The following is an 18,967-nucleotide window of genomic DNA, read 5'->3' on the forward strand; positions in this document are numbered from 1 at the left end:
CTTAGTCTGGTGACAGATATAGAGCTCTGGAACATTGTTTCAGTTCTGCTCTGATAACCAGTAATTTTGAGTTTCTCTGTAATAAGATATTTTATTACACTTGGGAAGACTAAACTTTTAAAAAAGCAAGAACCTTAGGGACATCATTAATGTTGAAATGTAACAGTATGAAATCTGAAGTTGTGTAAGTGGTTTCTGTCTTCAGCAGAGCAGACCTTTTTAAAAAGTTTTCCTTAGAAATGGCTCAATAGACATGAAAGTATAAATAGGTAATCTGTGCCCAGCATATGTGTATCTTCAAGAAGCGCCTCTCACCTTTTCTCTTCATTTAACAAATTTCTGTGGAGGTTTTGTTTAGGATTTGTTTTGTTTTAACTCTTGTCACACTGATTAAAATGAAAGAATGGAAGTCAAAGCATCTGATTTGATATTACTGAACTGCTTTGCACTAAAACAATAGAGCATATGGAGTATACAGGGGATTGTTGCTGAGTTACTCTAAATAGAAAACTGAAAATAACGTTGGCTCAAAGTTAATAATACAAAAATAAATAAAAGAATAATTCTTTACAAATTCTTTTCTGAGTAGAAAGTCAAGTGGCTACAAGACCTCAGTGATTCAGGGCCAACTTGAGGGATATATGAAATTATTCTGATCTTTGGTCTTGTGATGTTTCATGTTTTTGAGGGTGACTTGGATGATGTAGAAGAGAACAGCGTCAGTAGAGTGCCATGTAGACCCCAAGGATGAAAACCTGGAGAAAATGGTAGAAAAGAGCCGAAGTATACTTTACAAAATAGAGAAACAGTGGAAAGCTGATTCAGGTCTTGGGCAAATGCAAAGTTATAGGACATTTGTGCTCTAGTCTCAGTAGCAAGACAGGGAATACTTGGGTGACCAAAAGGGCAGAGAGGTAGCCTGAGCTGGGTTGTAGTGGTGGCCGCAGTGCCGTGGCTCCCTGGGCAGAGATGTGGGCAGTTGCTGGGGAGCTGCACCTGGGCAGTCCTAGCTTGGGAAAGCCAGCCTTCCAGAAACTTCCCTCTGTAGGCTCAGGAACTTGAACATCCTTCAGCAGTAGACCTTCCTCAGACTTGCAAGAAACAAACATATGATTTGGGAAAAGAGTGACTGGGCTGTGCTCTCCCTCTGGTGGGCAGACATACCACACCGATACCGGGTGACTATGGAGTCCAAGCAGCTCACTGTTTGATTCAAATATTTCATAGCATCAGGCCATAAAAGGTTTGCACTTGGATGTCCTATGTCACAGACACACGCTTCACAGAGCCTGTTGCACCTCCGTTCCCTCTCAGGCTTTTGCTGCTGGAAGCCGTTCTGGTCTATACACTCTTCTATCCACTTGCCATGCTTTCTTCCTTACACTCTCCCAGAGGACTTTTCTTACCCTCCAGCAGCAGTTCCTAGGATAAATATCCCCATACAGTCATTGCCAGCGCTCAGAAACAGCCCCGTGAGGCTCTGAAGACAGGAGTGGGAGAGCCAGTCAGTACATGGAAAAGTGAAGAAAGGGTGTCCCTGACCTGAACATGCATCCTCTTACTCCCCAGCCCCTGCCCCAGCACATGTCACTGTACTGTCACTGCTCTTTCTAACAGGGTCCCTTGGACTCTTCTCTGAGCAGGACACAGGCTTTTCTGTCCTCATTTTGTCTGTCCAGGTAGTTCCTTGGGGGAGTGCCTGGGGAATAGAAACTCTCCTTGAAGACGTATAATCTTGTTGGCCTTTCGCAGTCCTGGGAGCTCTTGAAATGTGACTCTCAGGTAACATAAAATGGTAGCTGATTCCATCGTTTTAGGACTGAAGTGGGCATTATAGGTAAATACGAATAGAAAGCTATGATATGGTAGTTGGCACATTGTTCATATTTGAAAAAACCAGAGAAGTAGAGCAGCTTGTAGTTTATGAATTTTGGGGTATATCTTCAACTTTTAAAATATTTCTGTTTAATGGAATGAAGTATGACACAAAGTCAGTAAGCTTTTAATGAGTGTCAGCTTTTGCTGCTGCAATTTTAATTTATACTCCTGAGCTGCAATTCATTTTCAGCAGATGAAGAGACTCCAGGCAGGCGAGGGCCAGGAGATTCACGCTGGCACCAGGACGTAGCCAGCGATGCATGCCTTCTAGTGGATTTTCATTTCTTTTTGGTGATTGACATTTAATTAGCTTTGTGTTTTGTCTTTTCTGTTCTCTTTTGGGGCTCTGCTTATTGACATTCCCCTCTCATCGAGTTGGTTTCTCTCTCCCCAGCTTGCATGTGAGCGACTCACATCCACATCGGGGTCTGTGGTGCCCTCTCTGCAGTGCCCTCCTGGGCAGTGCTCTCCCCGCCCCCTCCCTTCTTCAGACTGGGCCCTGGAAAGCCTCTCCTGAGCCCCAGGGAGGGAGAGACTGGCCCTTGGGCGTCTCTACCACCTCATTCCCCACTGCTGGCAGCTGGGTGTCAGTGAGATGGTGTCCCATAGCCAGCACTGGCCTCACGGGAGGTGCTGTCTCTGCATTTGGAGCATCTAGCATATATTTGTCCTTATTCGGAGTCACAAACCAATGTTTGGATGAATTTCCGGGATCCACAACCTCCATCAGTATTTTAATTTGCTGAGCGCTTCTTGGTCTACCGGTCTCTCCTTTATCTCCTTCCGTTTCAATGTTTGTATTTTCGGGGCTGCCGTGGAGGTTGGAAGGGAGGGATTTGAACTCTGGTGTTCTGACTGCAGTACCAGTACCCACTTGGTTTCACTTGTTTAGAAAGCCAGTTAGAGAAGGGTGTCTGCAACCCCTGCGTCCGTGCACAGGTAAGTGGATAAACAAAACGTGGAGTATACGGACAGTGGAACAGCCTTAAAAGGAACTTGGTTCTGACATCTGTGATGACATGGGTGACCCTTGAGGACAGGATGTGAAGTGAAATGAGTCAGCTCCGAAATAAGACAAAATGTTGTATAACTCAACTCACACGAGGTTACCTGGAGTCTTCACGTTGTTAAGATGGCAAGTGGCATGGTTCTTGCCAGGGGCGGGGAGGGGAGAATGCAGTGTTATCTAATCAGCAGACTTTCTGTTTTGGAAGATGGAAGCTTCTGGGGATTGTTGAACAGCACCATGAGTGTATTGAACACTACTGAACTGTATACTTAAAAATCACTGAGATGGCAGAGGCACCTGGGTGGCTCAGGTGGTAAAGTGTCAGACTCCTCATTTCAGCTCAGGTCCTGATCTCAGGGTCCTGGGATCAGGCCCTATGGTAGGATCTGTGCTCTGTGCAGAACCTGCTTCTTCTCCCTCTGCAACTCCCTGTGCTCGTTCTGTCTCTTAAATAGGTAACTTTAAAAAATCTTTTAAAAAATAAAGATGGTGTATTTTATATGTATTTTACCAAAATTAAAAATAACTTAAAAATAACAAAAAGTAAGTCAAAGATCTTGCTTTTAAAAAAGATAATTAATCCTTTAAAAGTTAAAAAAAAGTGAATTTCTTTGATTTGGGGACTTTTCCTAACTTCAGCTTTATTCTTCATTTGTTCAGATCTTTAAATCACTTTTTACTTAAAAATGTATTATGTAATAAAAAGCAACTGGATTTACATTCATAAGATCTTTGGGATTTACTTTCAGACCATATTACTCCTTTTCTTATTTTTGCCTACATTTGCAGTTAAAATATGATTCAAAACAACCCACTTTCTCACCTGTTTTTCTTCAATAAAGGTCATAGGATCTTATTGCTCATCCAGAAATATTTGTATTACACTTAAAAAATTACTTGTATAATTAAGGGCAGAAATGTTTATTCTTTTTTTTTTTTAAAGATTTTATTTATTCATGACACAGAGAGAGAGAGAGAGAGAGAGAGAGAGAGAGAGGCAGAGACACAGGCAGAGGGAGAAGCAGGCTCCATGCAGGGAGCCCGATGTGGGACTTGATCCCTGCTCTCCAGGATCACACCCCAGGCTGAGGGCAGCGCCAAACCAATGGGCCACCGAGGCTGCCCAGAAATGTTTGTTCTCTCATGAGCAAAGGGCATGACAGATTCCAGGCTTTGACTGGATTGCTTGTAAGGAGCCAGCTACTTCAGGCTACCCCCTACCCCATCACACTAATGGACCTTTTATGTGGAAAATCATGACTCTAAAAGTGTAAATAACATTCTGGTGCTTGAAAGAGTACAATTTCAAATGTTCAGCTGACACCTAGAAAGCAGCTCCCTTTTTACTCAAAGGTTCTGATCCAGTATGTAATATCTTTCCTGAAGAATCTCAAATGAGACTCGAATACTATCAGCCTCAAGACATGTTTGTGGAGCAGGGAAGGCAGGGGTCTGATGGAGCGATGTGCAAAGGTTTGAGGGAAAATGAGGTGTGAAAATTAGAGGTGGAAGTGGGCACAGGAAAGAATTATAACCTGGAAACTTCTAGCTCAATTGTTACTTATATTTTTCTTTCTTTCTTTTTTTGTTTTTTTGAGAGACCCCACAGGAGCAGGAGTTTGGGGAGGTAGGGGGAAGGGGAGGGGAGGGTCAGAGGGAGAGAGAGAAGAATCTCCAGCAGGCTCCGTGCCCAGCACAGAGCCCGACTAGGGGCTTGATCTCATGACCCTGGGATCATGACCTGAGCTGAGACCAAGAGTCAGACACTTAACCAGCTGAGCCACCCAGTCTCCCATTATTTAGGTTTTTCATATGACAGACATGATTCTATGGTCAGGGCCACCAGAAAACACTAAATTCATCTCTACTATTAGGAAACCATTTAATCCAGGTTAGTACTTTAAATTTTTTTCTAAAGCTCTTTAAAAATATGTGGTAATTAGAAATATTAATATTTATACTTAAATCTTTTAATAAAGAGTTGCATATTTTCAACACAACAAAAACATGAGACTTACTACAATTTAGACTTTAAATACACTTTGTGGTTATGAAGTGTCAATTCTTGGATTGGAATCCAGTCTGGTGAAGGTGTCTGTCATCTGCAGAAAAATGAGAACAGTAAGGTGATGTTTTCAAAGACCTAATACTCTGAAGGAATAATCTTTACTCTGAGGCTCTGGTCTTTTTTCTTATGTATTAATATTTAAAATATCTATTCTCTTAGAATATAATGATAATTAATATTTAAAATTCTATTTCTTGATGAATTAAAATGTTGGGTATTATTTAGGATTCTTGGTTGCAAGAAATAGGAAAGTCATATATTGGAAGAATGTTCCAGAATTGATAGAAGAACCAAGATCTCATATATAATAAAAACTTGGAGCCAGGGCTAACTATATCAGTAAATGTGTTTTTCCAAGTTTATAAAACATGTGAATAACCAACTTAGTCCCGAGCATGTGGGATACCTGCCAAGGAATAGAGGTCTTGATAGAGGGGGAGAAAAGGATTAAATTAATGACATTTGACTTTTATGATAATTTTTTGCAGCCAAGTGAAATAAAGCACTAATCTGTCATCTCGGACAGTTGTTCTAATTGGAACCCTGCCCTAAAGTTGGAAGGAGGGCAGTCCCTGGGTGTGGATTAGCTGACTGCATGAGGGTCAGTTGTGTTATCCTCTTGTTATGTAATCACCTAACTTTTCTTCCCCTGAAGTCATTGTTAAGGGTTTTGTTCATCTTACTGCAGTTTGATACATGGCATCTTCATTATTATTTTTAGTACTTGGAAAGCCAGATTATGGATATCACTGTGACCTGACTTCTCTCCATCATTTGATGCTTTGACCACTGTCCTTTAAATTCTCATTTCCCTTGGCTTATATAACCTGACAGTGAACTCTTGTAGCTTTCCCCCTGCTTCTCTGGCTGCTCTTGCATAGTCCCTTTCCCATCATGTATATACTGATGTGCCCTAGCATTCTGTACTCTGTCTTCTCAGTCTATACCTCTTTGTGGTTTCTTTTGATCTAAAAGGCAAACTTTCATCTGTTTACTGCTTATTTCTTTTTTTTTTTTTAAATTTTTATTTATTTATGATAGGCACACAGTGAGAGAGAGAGAGGCAGAGACACAGGCAGAGGGAGAAGCAGGCTCCATGCACCGGGAGCCTGAAGTGGGATTTGATCCTGGGTCTCCAGGATCGCGCCCTGGGCCAAAGGCAGGCGCTAAACCGCTGCGCCACCCAGGGATCCCTACTGCTTATTTCTAACTTTGCTCCCCCAGCTCACACCACTAATCTGTGCCACCGACTCCTGGCCATGTCTACAGCATCCCCTACCAGTGCCCTCTGCTCATTGTCCCAGCTGAGCTGTAGGTTAGAACCAGGTGATGAGGATCCTGTTTCCTGCTTCTCCCCAGCTAGCATGCTATTCCAAACACCTCAACACTTTTCTGTCCTGGACCCAGAATAAACAAGCATAAGTAATAAGTGACTACCACATTGTGGATGAAAATGAGTGCACATGTCATTGAATTTCTTAGAATAAAGTTGCCAGGTGGATTCATGTTCTCAGCAATGGTGCACACTGTCATGTACCTCCTTCCAAAAAGATGGCACTGTAGAAGCCCTGTATGCTGTTGTCCTAGGCGCCAGTGGCAAGGGCATTAATATTCCTGCATTGCAGGAGAGATCCTCCTAAGGGAGGTACTGTCCAGCCTTGGGTCAGATCATACCACAGTTATCCAGGGGCATGGCTTTCTTCTCTGTGTCTCCCCTCTTGGGAGTCAAAATTTCAAACTCTCACCACAAGCAGTAGACTTCCAGCTATGATTTGTTTCATACTTGTACTTCCTATGGGACTAGCATAGTACAAATAGGCAACAACAGCTAAAAGCCATAGGCTGTATAATTCCATTGGTGGTAAGAAAGATATTAATATCATAATACCACCCTCAATATATCCTGGCCAGTAAGAACTTACCACAAACATTACTATTATTTCTATAGATAATTATTTGATTTTGAGTAACATGAAATAAACATCATCTAAGCAAAAAAAAAAAAAAAAAATTCCAGTAACTCTTCTTTCCAGGATGTTGACTACCTAAGTATAAATTCTACCCACAAACATTTCCATTTACTGAAATGCACTTGGCCAACAAATTTGTTGAGTTTTTCCTATGCACTAGGCAGTATTCTAGAGTTGGAAATACAGAAATGAACAAGAGATGAATATCCCTGCCCTGATGAAGCTTTTATTTTGGATCTAGGAGTCTAAATATGTAGCAAGATAACTAGATTTTTGACATTTCCATTTTTTTCCCCAAGTTTATTCACTATTAAAAATCCTATCTCCTTTTGATCACAAAAATCTTCAGTTGGTAGAGCTGAAAGACATGGCTTCAACCACTCTGTGCGTGGTGTGAATTCTGGGCAGGTGGCCAGGGGACCTGGGTCCTAGCTGCATTTGACCTGATGACCTGCGATGGTCCCTTCACATTCCTGAGCCTTTGTTTTCTCACCTGTTTCATTAGGACTGGATTCAAATCTGATCCAAGCATGGTAGTGGAAGGGTGTTTGGAAATGTTTGAGTGGACATTTTAGTTGACACAATGACTGCATGGGCGAAGGAATGCTGAGTAACTTCAGTGTCATGGGACAAGCCTAGCTCAGGCTGCAGAGCTTATGAGAACTGAGCTAGGAACAGGAACAGAGATCTGCTATATTCAATTTGGGGCCTTTTGGGGACCCTATGCCATTCCATTCTTTTCAGGATTGCGTAGGGTGACATGCTCTCTGATTTTGTTCATAGGCTGAGTAAGGCAGTGGGTAAGTTCATTTGATGGGAAAGCTGTCCATCAAGATCCTCTACTCTGAAATCCCCAGAGTGGCGGGGTGGAGCAGGGAGCTTCTAGTTATTCTAAAGCTACCTTTATTTTCAAAATATCCCTTGATTTTTATTGGGAAAGTCTTCATAACTGAAGCTCAAATACATAAAATTATTATGTCAACTAGATCTGATTTCTAGTAGGATACAGTTAATTTGCATAGCTATTGTATCTTATTGTTCAAAGATAGAAATCTTATAACAACAGTGGTTTTGAGGAGATTTATAGCATCCAAAGCCCAAAGTGAATAATGCCAAAATATTTTACTAGCAAATCGTTAATCTATAGAAAATAAGCAGCTTATGGGGAAAATAATATGTGAACCAAACCAAAAAGATTACATAAGGAAATTTTATCAAATAAATGGTATATTAAATAGTTCTTCATTTATTCATTGGTAAGCAGGGTATAATGCAATACTGTCCAAGAGGTAAAAATCAGACCTCTCTACATGAGAGGCATCATAAATGAAAGAAGCAATATTCATCTTTTGCCAATTAGGTTGAAATGTCATCTCTGCCTCCTGTCTGTGTATGGTGAAATTATAATCTTTCTCCTTATGGTTATTTAACCCTTAACCTGCCCCTATAGCACATATTTGGGTGACTGGAAAGCTAGAGAAGGAATCCAGAACATTCCAGAAGGAGTCTTTTACCTAAATCAATGGTATCCAAACTGTACTAAGGTAATCCAGGACACCAAAGGGAATACACAGTTGTGGTTTGGACTATTTAAAAATTTCAAGTAGACTGTGCTAGATATCTGTTGGCCATCATGCAAACTGCTGACTCAAGGTAGCTCATACTTTCAACATTAGATTGATATCACATCTTTGGGAAACCACATTTTGAGCAGTTACTGTGATAAAAAGCAACTGCTACACAAAATGAGTTGTTGGTGGTGTCTAATCTGATTCCAAGATTTGAGCAGCTCTGCAGTGCCCAAGAAATGAACACATCCCATTATTAAGTAATTGTGGTTAAGAATGAGATAAAGCTATTATGTTTCTTTTAGTTTATTATATTCTTTTCTCAAACAGCTACTAAGTCGTTAGAACATAAATACTCATAAGCTAGCAAACCTAACTGATTAATGAAAAAAACCATTAGCCATTTCTTTTAGTCAAGGAGTGTTAGAAAAATTAATGAGGGGATCCCTGGGTGGCGCAGCGGTTTAGCGCCTGCCTTTGGCCCAGGGCGCGATCCTGGAGACCCGGGATCGAATCCCACGTCGGGCTCCCGGTGCATGGAGCCTGCTTCTCCTTCTGCCTATGTCTCTGCCTCTCTCTCTCTCTCTGTGACTATCATAAATAAAAATTTTAAAAAAAGAAAAAAATATTTTTAAAAAAGAAAAATTAATGAGACACAAATGGTGGCACCCTGAATGAGAAAGTGAAATCTTGGGCCTAAAACATCTTAGTCTGTCTCCAAATTGGGCAGAGAAGAGGAAAGTTTCGTTTTCAAAGAGCAGGTATTTAGAAAAAGAGGTCAGCTCCTGGGCTGTCTCCTCAAGCACTCACAGGGGCAGTGATTGCTGCAGTGGCAGGCAGCTGGAGGATGGTCAGGACTAGCAGATGGTTTATACCCCACCTGGGTGTGGCCACTGCCACCTTTGTCTCTGGAGGGTTCAGATACACAGGGAAGAATGGCTGGATATGTATTGTGAACATGGCCTAGAGCTAAAGATATATTTTCATATTGTGTGCATTTTTAAAAAAGATTTATTTATTTATTTATGATAGACATAGAGAGAGAGAGAGGCAGAGACAAAGGAGGAGGGAGAAGCAGGCTCCATGCCGGGAGCCTGACGTGGGACTTGATCCCGGGACTCCAGGATCGCACCCTGGGCCAAAGGCAGGCGCCAAACCGCTGAGCCACCCAGGGATCCCCCTTGTCTGCATTTTTTATGAGGAACTTAGGAGTGTGAGCTCTTTGGAATAATTCACCATGCTACAGAATAGAAGCATTCTCTAAAAAATCTGTCACAGTTACTACAGTTCCTTTCAGGCCTTAAATCTGCCAATCTTCATCCAACTGAGGCTCGTCATAAAATAAGGATCAGATGGGAGCCTCAGCATGAGCCAAACATCTTGATAATTAAAAAAAATCTAGGAATGTTACTTTTATTATTGGGATAATAATTGACTGATAGGTGTCAAAACTCAAGGGATCAAAGTTAGGACTAAGTGTTGAGTTGTTTAGAGTAGCATCCTAGGTGGGGAGAAGCAGGAAATAGGACCTTTATTACCTGGTTCTGAAGTCATCTCCAGGTGGAGTCACTTTTCAGGGGTTGCTCCTCTTCATGCTCCAGCCCTGAGGCAGGAGGGTAGCAACACAAACAACTTCTGAAATGAATATTTTTGTCAGACCGTCCTTTTAGAGGAGCTCTAGAAATAGTTAATGGAGGACAGTTCCATTAGGCCGGCAGTTCCCAAAGTGTTTTCCAGATTTACTAGTGCTACAGGATGCTTTTCAAATGGAGATTTTTAAATTTTACTTTTTTTGTAATCAGACAAGTTTGGAAAATGTTCTCCTTTCTTGTAGGGAACAATGTGCATTGGCCTATTCAAGGTTCTAGGAGTTCCTGAGTTCCTGACAAATGTTTAATTTAACTTCCTGGTTCCCAGCTTTCTTCTCCACAGAACCCTTTTCCAGCCTTTTCCCTTTCCAGAACCTTCCACTCTAACCTTTTTAAGAATACTGTCTCACCAGCCAGCCTTTGAGAGGTGCTGCCTGTAATGGAAATCTGATTCCAAATTGGATTTGCATCTCATTAGTTGTCATAAACTAAGTCAGCATTTCTCAACATTTGACTTGCAGTTAAAAAAAAAATACAGATGCCCCAGCCCATCCCCAGAACTTCTGATTCCGTGCTGTAGGGGTGGTGCCAGTTGCCCACATGGTTGAGAAGCTCTGCAGGTGGCCTTAGATGTTCTAGAGGTTGAGAGTCACTTTACTTGGAAGAGCTTTCAAAGTTCTGTTTCTTTTCTCTAAGGCTGCAGTAGGTGTCTCCATGAGGCTCTCTGATTGGGCATGTTTCCTGAAGGGAATTGATTTCTTGTGGAAAAAAAACTGTGATTCTGTGGCATGGAATTTCTGGGCCTGTGGACACCTCCCTGCTGCTGCAGGGACTGCTCTAGTGCAGGTGTGCTCCTGGAGGGCAGTGGGTGGAGTTGGAGGAAGTGATCAAGAGGATCAGCACTTCAAGGGTCCTGCTCCTGAGCTCCAGGAACTCCTGAGGAGGGTGTCACTCAGACATGCAACTCTGCTTTGTCAATAAGCCGATCAATGGGTCATGGGGAGATTGACCTCATATTCTCTTGGAGAAACATTCTCTGTGTTATGGATCTTCTCATATCTCAAGGCCTAACGTTCTCTAGAATCTCTGTTCTTCCCCATGGTACCATGAGAAGCAAGGCAGGAAAGAGCTCAGTGAGATTAGTGGGGTTTTGTGGCAACCAGTCAGGGAATTAATACAGGGATGGTCAAGTGGTATGGTGCAGCCACAGGTGTCTCTAGTGGATTTTCCCACTAAAGACGAAGAAAGGGCCCAGGTGAGAACATAGGACACTGAAACCAAGTCAGAGTCTACGGGATCTACTTACACTGCATAGGTGGTGTGGGGAAAGCCCCATAAGTGAATGTTTAATAAGCATCAGAATCAATCTCTTCACGTGGTGGATGAGGTGCATTGATGAGGTCCATTTGTGTTTTACCTGCTTCAGCCATGTGTAGTGTAACCTCACATGGAAAGCAGCCCCCTTCCTGTTAATTTATGGTTGGGGAGAGAGCTCTTAACAGTCTGTGTTCTCTCTATGATGATCTGAATAACTTGCCTGAGGATAGACCAGGAGAAAAGGGAACCAGTTTCTGCATAGTGTTATAGGCACGACACAGTTTTACATGTATAATTCCCTCAGTTAATCCCCACACCAGCCCTTGGAAGTACTTCTAGTTCTTTAAATAGAGATGAGATGCAGAGGCTCTGAGAGATTAAATGAGTTGTCCCAGGGTTCACGGCTAGGGAATGAGGAGGCTAGACATCAGATCTATTGGATTCTAAAGTCCACCTTGATGCCCACCCCAACCTCTGCTGCTGTCTGCTGCCGGTACTCGTGGCAGGGGGCCATCACACTTGCTCTAGGATATCTTCTTTGCAATGAGCTCGATGACAAGCTCTTGAAAAAGAAGATGAAGAGATGCCTTCTAACACTTCATTGCTTGTTCTATATTAATACAGCTATGGAACCGAGCATGCTCCCTGTCAGCAGTCATTCTGGGATAGGAAAAGATGACAGGAAAGAATGTGGTGGCAGAGATTGATTCATTTTTTGAGTATATTGAGATTATACTTCTTTTGATTTTATAAATAGTTGGTTTTCAACTAAGCAGTTAATAGTGTTCACTAACAGTGTGTTTTATGTCTAAAAAGTAGTGGCATTTGCTAGAATTTTATAACGGCATAAAAATTTCCTGAAGGAAATAGAATATCACCATGGGATATATAGCTAATGTTAGTAAAATAAATATTAATCCAAGGTTAACTGTTAGGATAAACTTTTTCTTAATTCAAAATCCAAGCTAAGCCTTACTTTGTAAAAAAAATACTTTATTTCAGCTTGGTTTGAAATTCTAATGTGAAAATCACCATAGACTTGCAAAATCACAGCATGAATAATATTAACTGTCTCCATAACTTAATAACAGAATACCAGATACCATTGCTGAGGGGCACATGACCATAAGCTTCCAGGTTTAGATATCACACATTTCTCAAATGTTGGTTCTGGATGGTGATCATTTAATGTGACTCTTCCATTCTACTGATGAAAAAAATATAGAGCTGAGTGATCTTTTAAAAAATCATAAAACTGGTGGGTGGCAGACAGGGCTTCTTGTTTTGTTACCATAGATAGTGTTGACTTTAACTGGAATATTTTTAAGAAACACTTTAGCCAGGCCTGTTAATGTAGCAGACTATTAGACTTGGCCCAGTTGGTACTTCTCATGCGTCATTTAATCATAACTAAGCAACATGAACATACCCCAGAAGCTGTGGGCTGAGTAGAGTGACAGTTGTCAGTGTTCGGCCTCATTGGTCTGAGCTTCCTCAAATCCAGAGTCAGAGCAGGTAGCCAACAGAATTTGGAAGCCTTTGAAATTTTATTCCAGTTGCTCAGTTACCGCAGAGCAATCATTGGTTCTTTGTTGGCAGTTTCAAACCAAATGTTGAGGCTGTTGTGGCTCGTTGAGTCCAAGGTAGCAGGAAGGTGACTAGAGAGTTTAAATAAACTGAAACTAAACACCTGCAAGTGAGCCTAATCCCAAGCAAGGCCTTTAATCAAAGTAACTGGAATTGGTAGTGATTGATAACATTAGTGAAAGTTGAGTGTCATTATCTGCTGTTACATTGTGCTGGATTATACTTGCTTATTATTGAGCAGAAAGGACTGAGACATTTCGTAGCCACGATTAGTTTTGGGAAAAGGTCACTTAGAATGGAACAAAATCATCTTACTTTTATGTTAATGTCAGAGGCAACTCTGATAATATATATACTCCATGGTGTTGCACTGGGTTCAGTGCAGCTCAGAATTTTTTCTCTGGAGTATATGCATTTTTGTTAGCGCCCCGTGGTCTAAGCTGGCTGTTGAACCACCTTGGTCACTAGGACTTCCAGCTGAGAAATCTTTTGAGGCATCTCCATCTCACAACAGTGGCTGTTTGAATGGCTGCCTTTCTCCAGAGTGAATTTTTTGGTTTAGACTCTTCCTACCACAAAAGATAGAATACTGAGCTCATATTGGCTCAAGCAAAAAAGGGTACAGGGACAGCAGGCTTCTGGGATTCTTTGATTCAGCAACTTAGATCTTTTGGCTCTGTTCTTTGTGTTGGCTTTATATTTTTAGGTAGGGAAGAAAGGCTACAGCATCTCTAGATTTAAGTCTAGCTGAAGAATAAGTGTGCTTCTCAATTTTTTTTCTTTCTCGTTGTAACTCATGTTTTGTTGTATATATATCTCATTATAATAATAAAATGACAGCTAATTTTTAATTGAAATACAGTTGACGTAAGTTGCAAGGGTACAACGCAGTGATTTAACAATTATATACATAATAAAATGCTCACCATGATAAGTGTAGTTACCCTCTGTCACCATACAGTATTACAATCTTATGGACTGTATTTCCCATGCTGTACTTGCATCCCTGTGACTTACTTATTTTGTAACTGGAAGTTTGGGCCTCTTAATCCCCTTCACTGATTTCACCTGTCCCTTCACTGCCCTTTGTAAATCACCAATTTGTTCTCTGTATTTATGAGTCTTTTTCTATTTTGTTGGGTTTTTTTGTTCATTTGTTTTTTTAGATTCTACATATAACTGAAATCATATGGTATATGTCTTTCTCTGAGTTAATTCACTTGGCATTATACCCCCGAGGTGCATCAGTGTTGTAAATGGTGAGGTCTCATTCTTTTTTATGGCTGAGTAATATTCCGTGTGTGTGTGTGTGTGTGTGTGTGTGTGTGTGTGTGTGTGAGACATCCTCTTTATGCATTCATCTGTTGCTGGACAGCTTGCTTCTGTTTTCTTGGCTATTGTAAATAATGCTGCAATAAAGATAGGATTATATATCTTTTTGAATTAGTGTTTTTATTTTCTTTGGGTAAATAGCCAGAAGTGGAATTATTGGGTTCTATGGTATTTCTATTTTTAATTTATTGAGGAACCTCCATCCTATTTTCCAGAGTGCTGTACCAGTTTGTAATCCCATCAGCAGTACAGAGGGCTCCTTTTCCTTCTCTCTCAATCTTTCCAGCATATCCCAAGACTTTCATTAGCTTTGATTGGGTCACATGTTTATCTCTGAATCAGTCACTGTAGCCAGGGTATTGATTTACTCAGCTGGCCAGTTCTTGGTCATGGGTATCACTCTCGAGGACAGATGGTTTCTTTGATACATGAACTAGAGAAGATGTTGCTTTTAGCAGACACTCTCAGGCTTTTTAAATGAAAATGTCAGGACTTTGAGGGGAAATGAGCAATGGGGGCTCTTTTCCTCAGCTTGCACACTATAGTGTTGCTGCTGTGCATTACAGGTTTTGAAAGGTCTAAGAGTTAGTCTTTCACTAGAAGTATTGATTTTTTTCCCCCAACATTTCTTCTTTTGGTTTCTCTAAACCATCTGTGAAAATTTTAATTATTTTCTTCTGTTATGCTATCATTCACCAGGACAATATCTAAAACCCCAATAAATGGGGATGGATAGTGAGCTGTGATTCCTGGTCACAGCCATGGCCTTCTTGGGGAAGGGCTAGGTGACAGGACACTTTTGTGTTTGAGTCTGTTTTTCTGTCCCATCATTTTCAGGACTCATTTGGGTAAGATAGCTCACACAGAGCCTAGGGTCGTAGATTATTACTATAACATTATTTTTAAGCTTTGGCATTTGATTTCTTTTCCTGTTAGTAACTAAGACAAATAATTTTCTTAGATGGTGAAAAAATCTGACTGAATTTCTGAATCCTTTGAAATGATGATGAACTCACCATCCTTAAGTATGTACCATAACAGCATTCTGTCTATTAAGAAGTCAGTCTCGTCATGCCATGACAATAACTCATTTTTATTCTCTACTTTACCTTGGGTTCCTGGAAAGTGAAATTACGAGTATATATATTACCATACTGTTGATACTCAGTAGCTGGTGTATTTTCTTTCTTTATCAGTTAGAAAAGCATCAGATTTCAATAAAAAGCTTTTCTCTTTATATACTGACAGTTTTTTAAAACTGAAAACAAAAAACGTTATAAAAGAATTTGTATGCCACAATCGATACCTTGCAGAATTCTACCCCAAATTAATAAAAACGAATTTAACTTTGGGACTTAAGCAAGGCATTATCTGAACATTTGTCTTTAGTTTCACCTGATAGCAAAGTGGGTGAGAGTAGCAGTCACACTTCCATATGGTAATAGGAGCTCTGAGTCAGGCCTACCTGTACCCTAGCCTCACCTCCGCTGCACCCCAAACCTGGATACTTCTAAGACTTTCTCTTTATATTTGCTTCTTAGCAGGTTTACGGTGATGGGCTTTAGCATGTTTGCTTGCTGTGTCCCCTCATTGTGGTTCATGCAGCTTCTTGGATCTGTAGCTCTATATCTTGAATTTGTTTTGGCCTCCTAGTGACTGTCTTCATGGCTGCTACTTCTCTCTTTCCTTTTCTCCTCTTGGGATTCTAGTCACACATATGTGAATGTTTCATCTGTGTTTCATGTGCCATGTAAGCTTTTTCCCATGTTTTCAGCTATTTGTTCCTCCTCTCTGCTACTCTTTGGATATATTCTACTGACCTCTCTTTCACTTTAGAAAACCCCTCTTTGTGCTGTATCTAACCTGCTGCTAAACCCATGTATTGAATTATTAATTTCAATTATTATTATATAGATTATATCTAGATTCTAGGTATCTGATAAAATTCTTTATCTTCAGTCTATTTCTTAAACATAGTATGTTTTTAATTAATTTAATTCTATTAAAATTCCTCTTTAATAATTGTATTATCTAGATCATCTGTGGATCCATATATTATCCAGTTTTCTCTTAGTTTTTGGTCATTTGTTCTTATTTCTTGTCATGCTTTGTAATTGTTTATTAAGTAGCTGGCTTATGTGAGAAACTGTGGTCTTTCTGGATGCTGTTATCTTCCTCCAGAGAAAATTTAATTTTTTTCTGGTAGACAGTAGAATACAGTTATTCATCTAGATATAGTCAATGGTGATGATGAAGTGGAGTTTCAGGCTGTTCTGTTCCTGTGTAGATACTCCTGTGTAGACTCTTATAGTATAGCCCATCAGGGGTCTTACCTGAAAGCCAGGGCTCCTTGTTCATATCAGACCCTAAACTTCAAGTCTCAAGCAGGGTGGGATTGACAAAAACTTCTTAGCTTTTTGCCCTCTTGGCAGCTTGTTTCTGCTTGTTCCTATTACAACTCATGTATTTGGATTCAGCAAGTGTCTCAAGTGCAAAGTCTGAGCAGCATATTTGGTTCATGTTCCTGAGGTTCCCTTTTCTCTGGGACTTTGGTTGCTCACATCCTGGCTGCAGCAATGCTCTGAAGTCCATGTAGTGTCTCTTCAACCCAGGGAGACTGCACCAAGCTCTGGGTTTCAGCTGTCTGCTTGCCTCTTCTTCTCCTCCCCCTTCCCCCGTCCTTTTCCTCTCCTCCTCTTCTTCCTTTTTCTCCTCCTTCTTCTCCTCTCCCTCCCCTACTTCATTTTTAGTCCAGCTTTTGTAGTTGTTCTCAGTGGGAGACTTAGTGTGATATTGCCCTCACATTTTGAAGTTATTTTACAATCCCAGTGATCTCATGAATGCAATATATATGAAAGCATTATTTATTCAGAACAAAGTTTTACTTCAAGAAAAGAGAGTTTGCAAATATTATAACTGTTTTGAGGTAGAAAAATTCTGGTGGTTGCCAGAAGTGGGGACTAGGGGGAAAATGAAATGGGTGAAGGGAGTCATTTTCAGTTATAAAATAAGTCATGGGGATATTATCTACAGAATGGTAACTATGAATAATAATGCCATATTAAATATTTGAAAGCCACTAGGAGAATAGACATTAAAAGTTCTCATCACAAGGAAAAATTTGTAGCTATGTATGGTGACAGATGTTAACTAGACTTACTGTGGTTATCATTTCATAATATATATAAATATTGAATCATTTTATTGCACACCTGAAACTAATATAGTATTATATCAGTTATATTTCAATAAAAATGTGGGAAGGAAAATAGCTTTAGGATTTAAAAAAAAAGAGGAAAATATATATAACATGTTGGTGAATACCTTTAAAAATGTGTTCTCAGAGTTCAGAGACCAAATTTCTTACTATATTTTTCTTTTAAGAAGCATTCAAAAAGTTATCTACTGAAGAACATATTATTTATTGAATCAAAGTCATTGAGATCAGATTGCTAGTAAAATAGGTACAATTGACCCTTGAGCAACATGGGTTTGAACTGTGAAGGTCCATTTATTGTGGATTTTTGTCAATAAATGCATTGGATTTTTTTTTGTAGATTGGTAATAATTTGAAAAAACTTGTAGACAAGCTATGGAGTCTGGAATTACCAAAAAAATTAAGAAAAAGTTAGGTATTATTGAAAAAATATAGTATATAATACCCATAAATACAAAATGTGTATTAAGTGACTGTATTATTGGTAAAGTTTCTGGTCACCTTTAGGGTATTGGTAATTATGTTCTGCAGGCAGAGTCAAAAGTTATAGGCAGATTTTTAATTGTATGTATTAGGGGAAGGGTTGGCATCCCTAACCTCCCCCACATTGTTCATGTCAACTGTAGATACAAAGTGGAAGAAATCACTTATGAAGATAGATACAAAAATCCTAGACAAAATAGTAGCAAAATGAATCCTTTAAAGGTTTAAAAAAAATCACAATTTAGCTGGAATTTCTTATTCCAGGAATTTAAGGATGGTTTAGGATAAGAAAATCTTTTTTGTAATTTACTTATATTCACAATTTAAATCTGAGAACCACATAAAGGACAAATACAGGAACAAACACAGAAAAGTATGTGATAAAATTCAGGAGTTCAGCTTTCATTCATGAAAAGCTTCTTAATAATAATGGAGCATTTCTAATCTGATAAGGTGTAGCTAACAAAAATTTTCAGTAAATATCATATTATCTTTGAAACTTAGGCTAAATTTTCATTAAATTCGAAACAATTAATTACCTAAAAATAAGAAATAAAACAATCCCATTTATAATAGTATCAAAACAATAAAATACTTAGGAATAAATTTAACCAAGGAGGTAAAAGATCTATACACCAAAAACTATAAGACTTTGATGAGAAGAATTAAAGAATACACAAATAAATGGAAAGATATTTCATGCTCATTGATGAAAGAATTAATATTGTTAAAAAGTCAGTATTATCCAAAACTATATATAGATTCAGTGTAATCCCTGTTAAGATTCCGATCGCATTTTTTACAGAAATAAAAATTTTAATGGAACCACAAAAGATCTCAAATAGACAAAGCAATCTTGAGAAAGAAAAACAAAGCTGGAGGCATCCTACTGCCTGAAATCAAGCTATATAACAAAGTTAGAGTAAAAAAAACACTATCACATTGGTGT

The 18,967-nt window shown here is 39.6% G+C and overlaps 1 protein-coding gene across 30 annotated transcripts in view; it reads left to right on the forward strand.

Annotated features, from left to right (window-relative positions):
• The window catches only part of CSGALNACT1 (chondroitin sulfate N-acetylgalactosaminyltransferase 1), a 327,875-nt gene that overhangs the window by 154,881 nt on the left and 154,027 nt on the right, over positions 1 to 18,967 (forward strand). The window lies entirely within an intron of this gene.

Source organism: Canis lupus, chromosome 15 (assembly GCF_048164855.1).
Source record: "Canis lupus baileyi chromosome 15, mCanLup2.hap1, whole genome shotgun sequence".
NCBI lineage: Eukaryota > Metazoa > Chordata > Mammalia > Carnivora > Canidae > Canis > Canis lupus.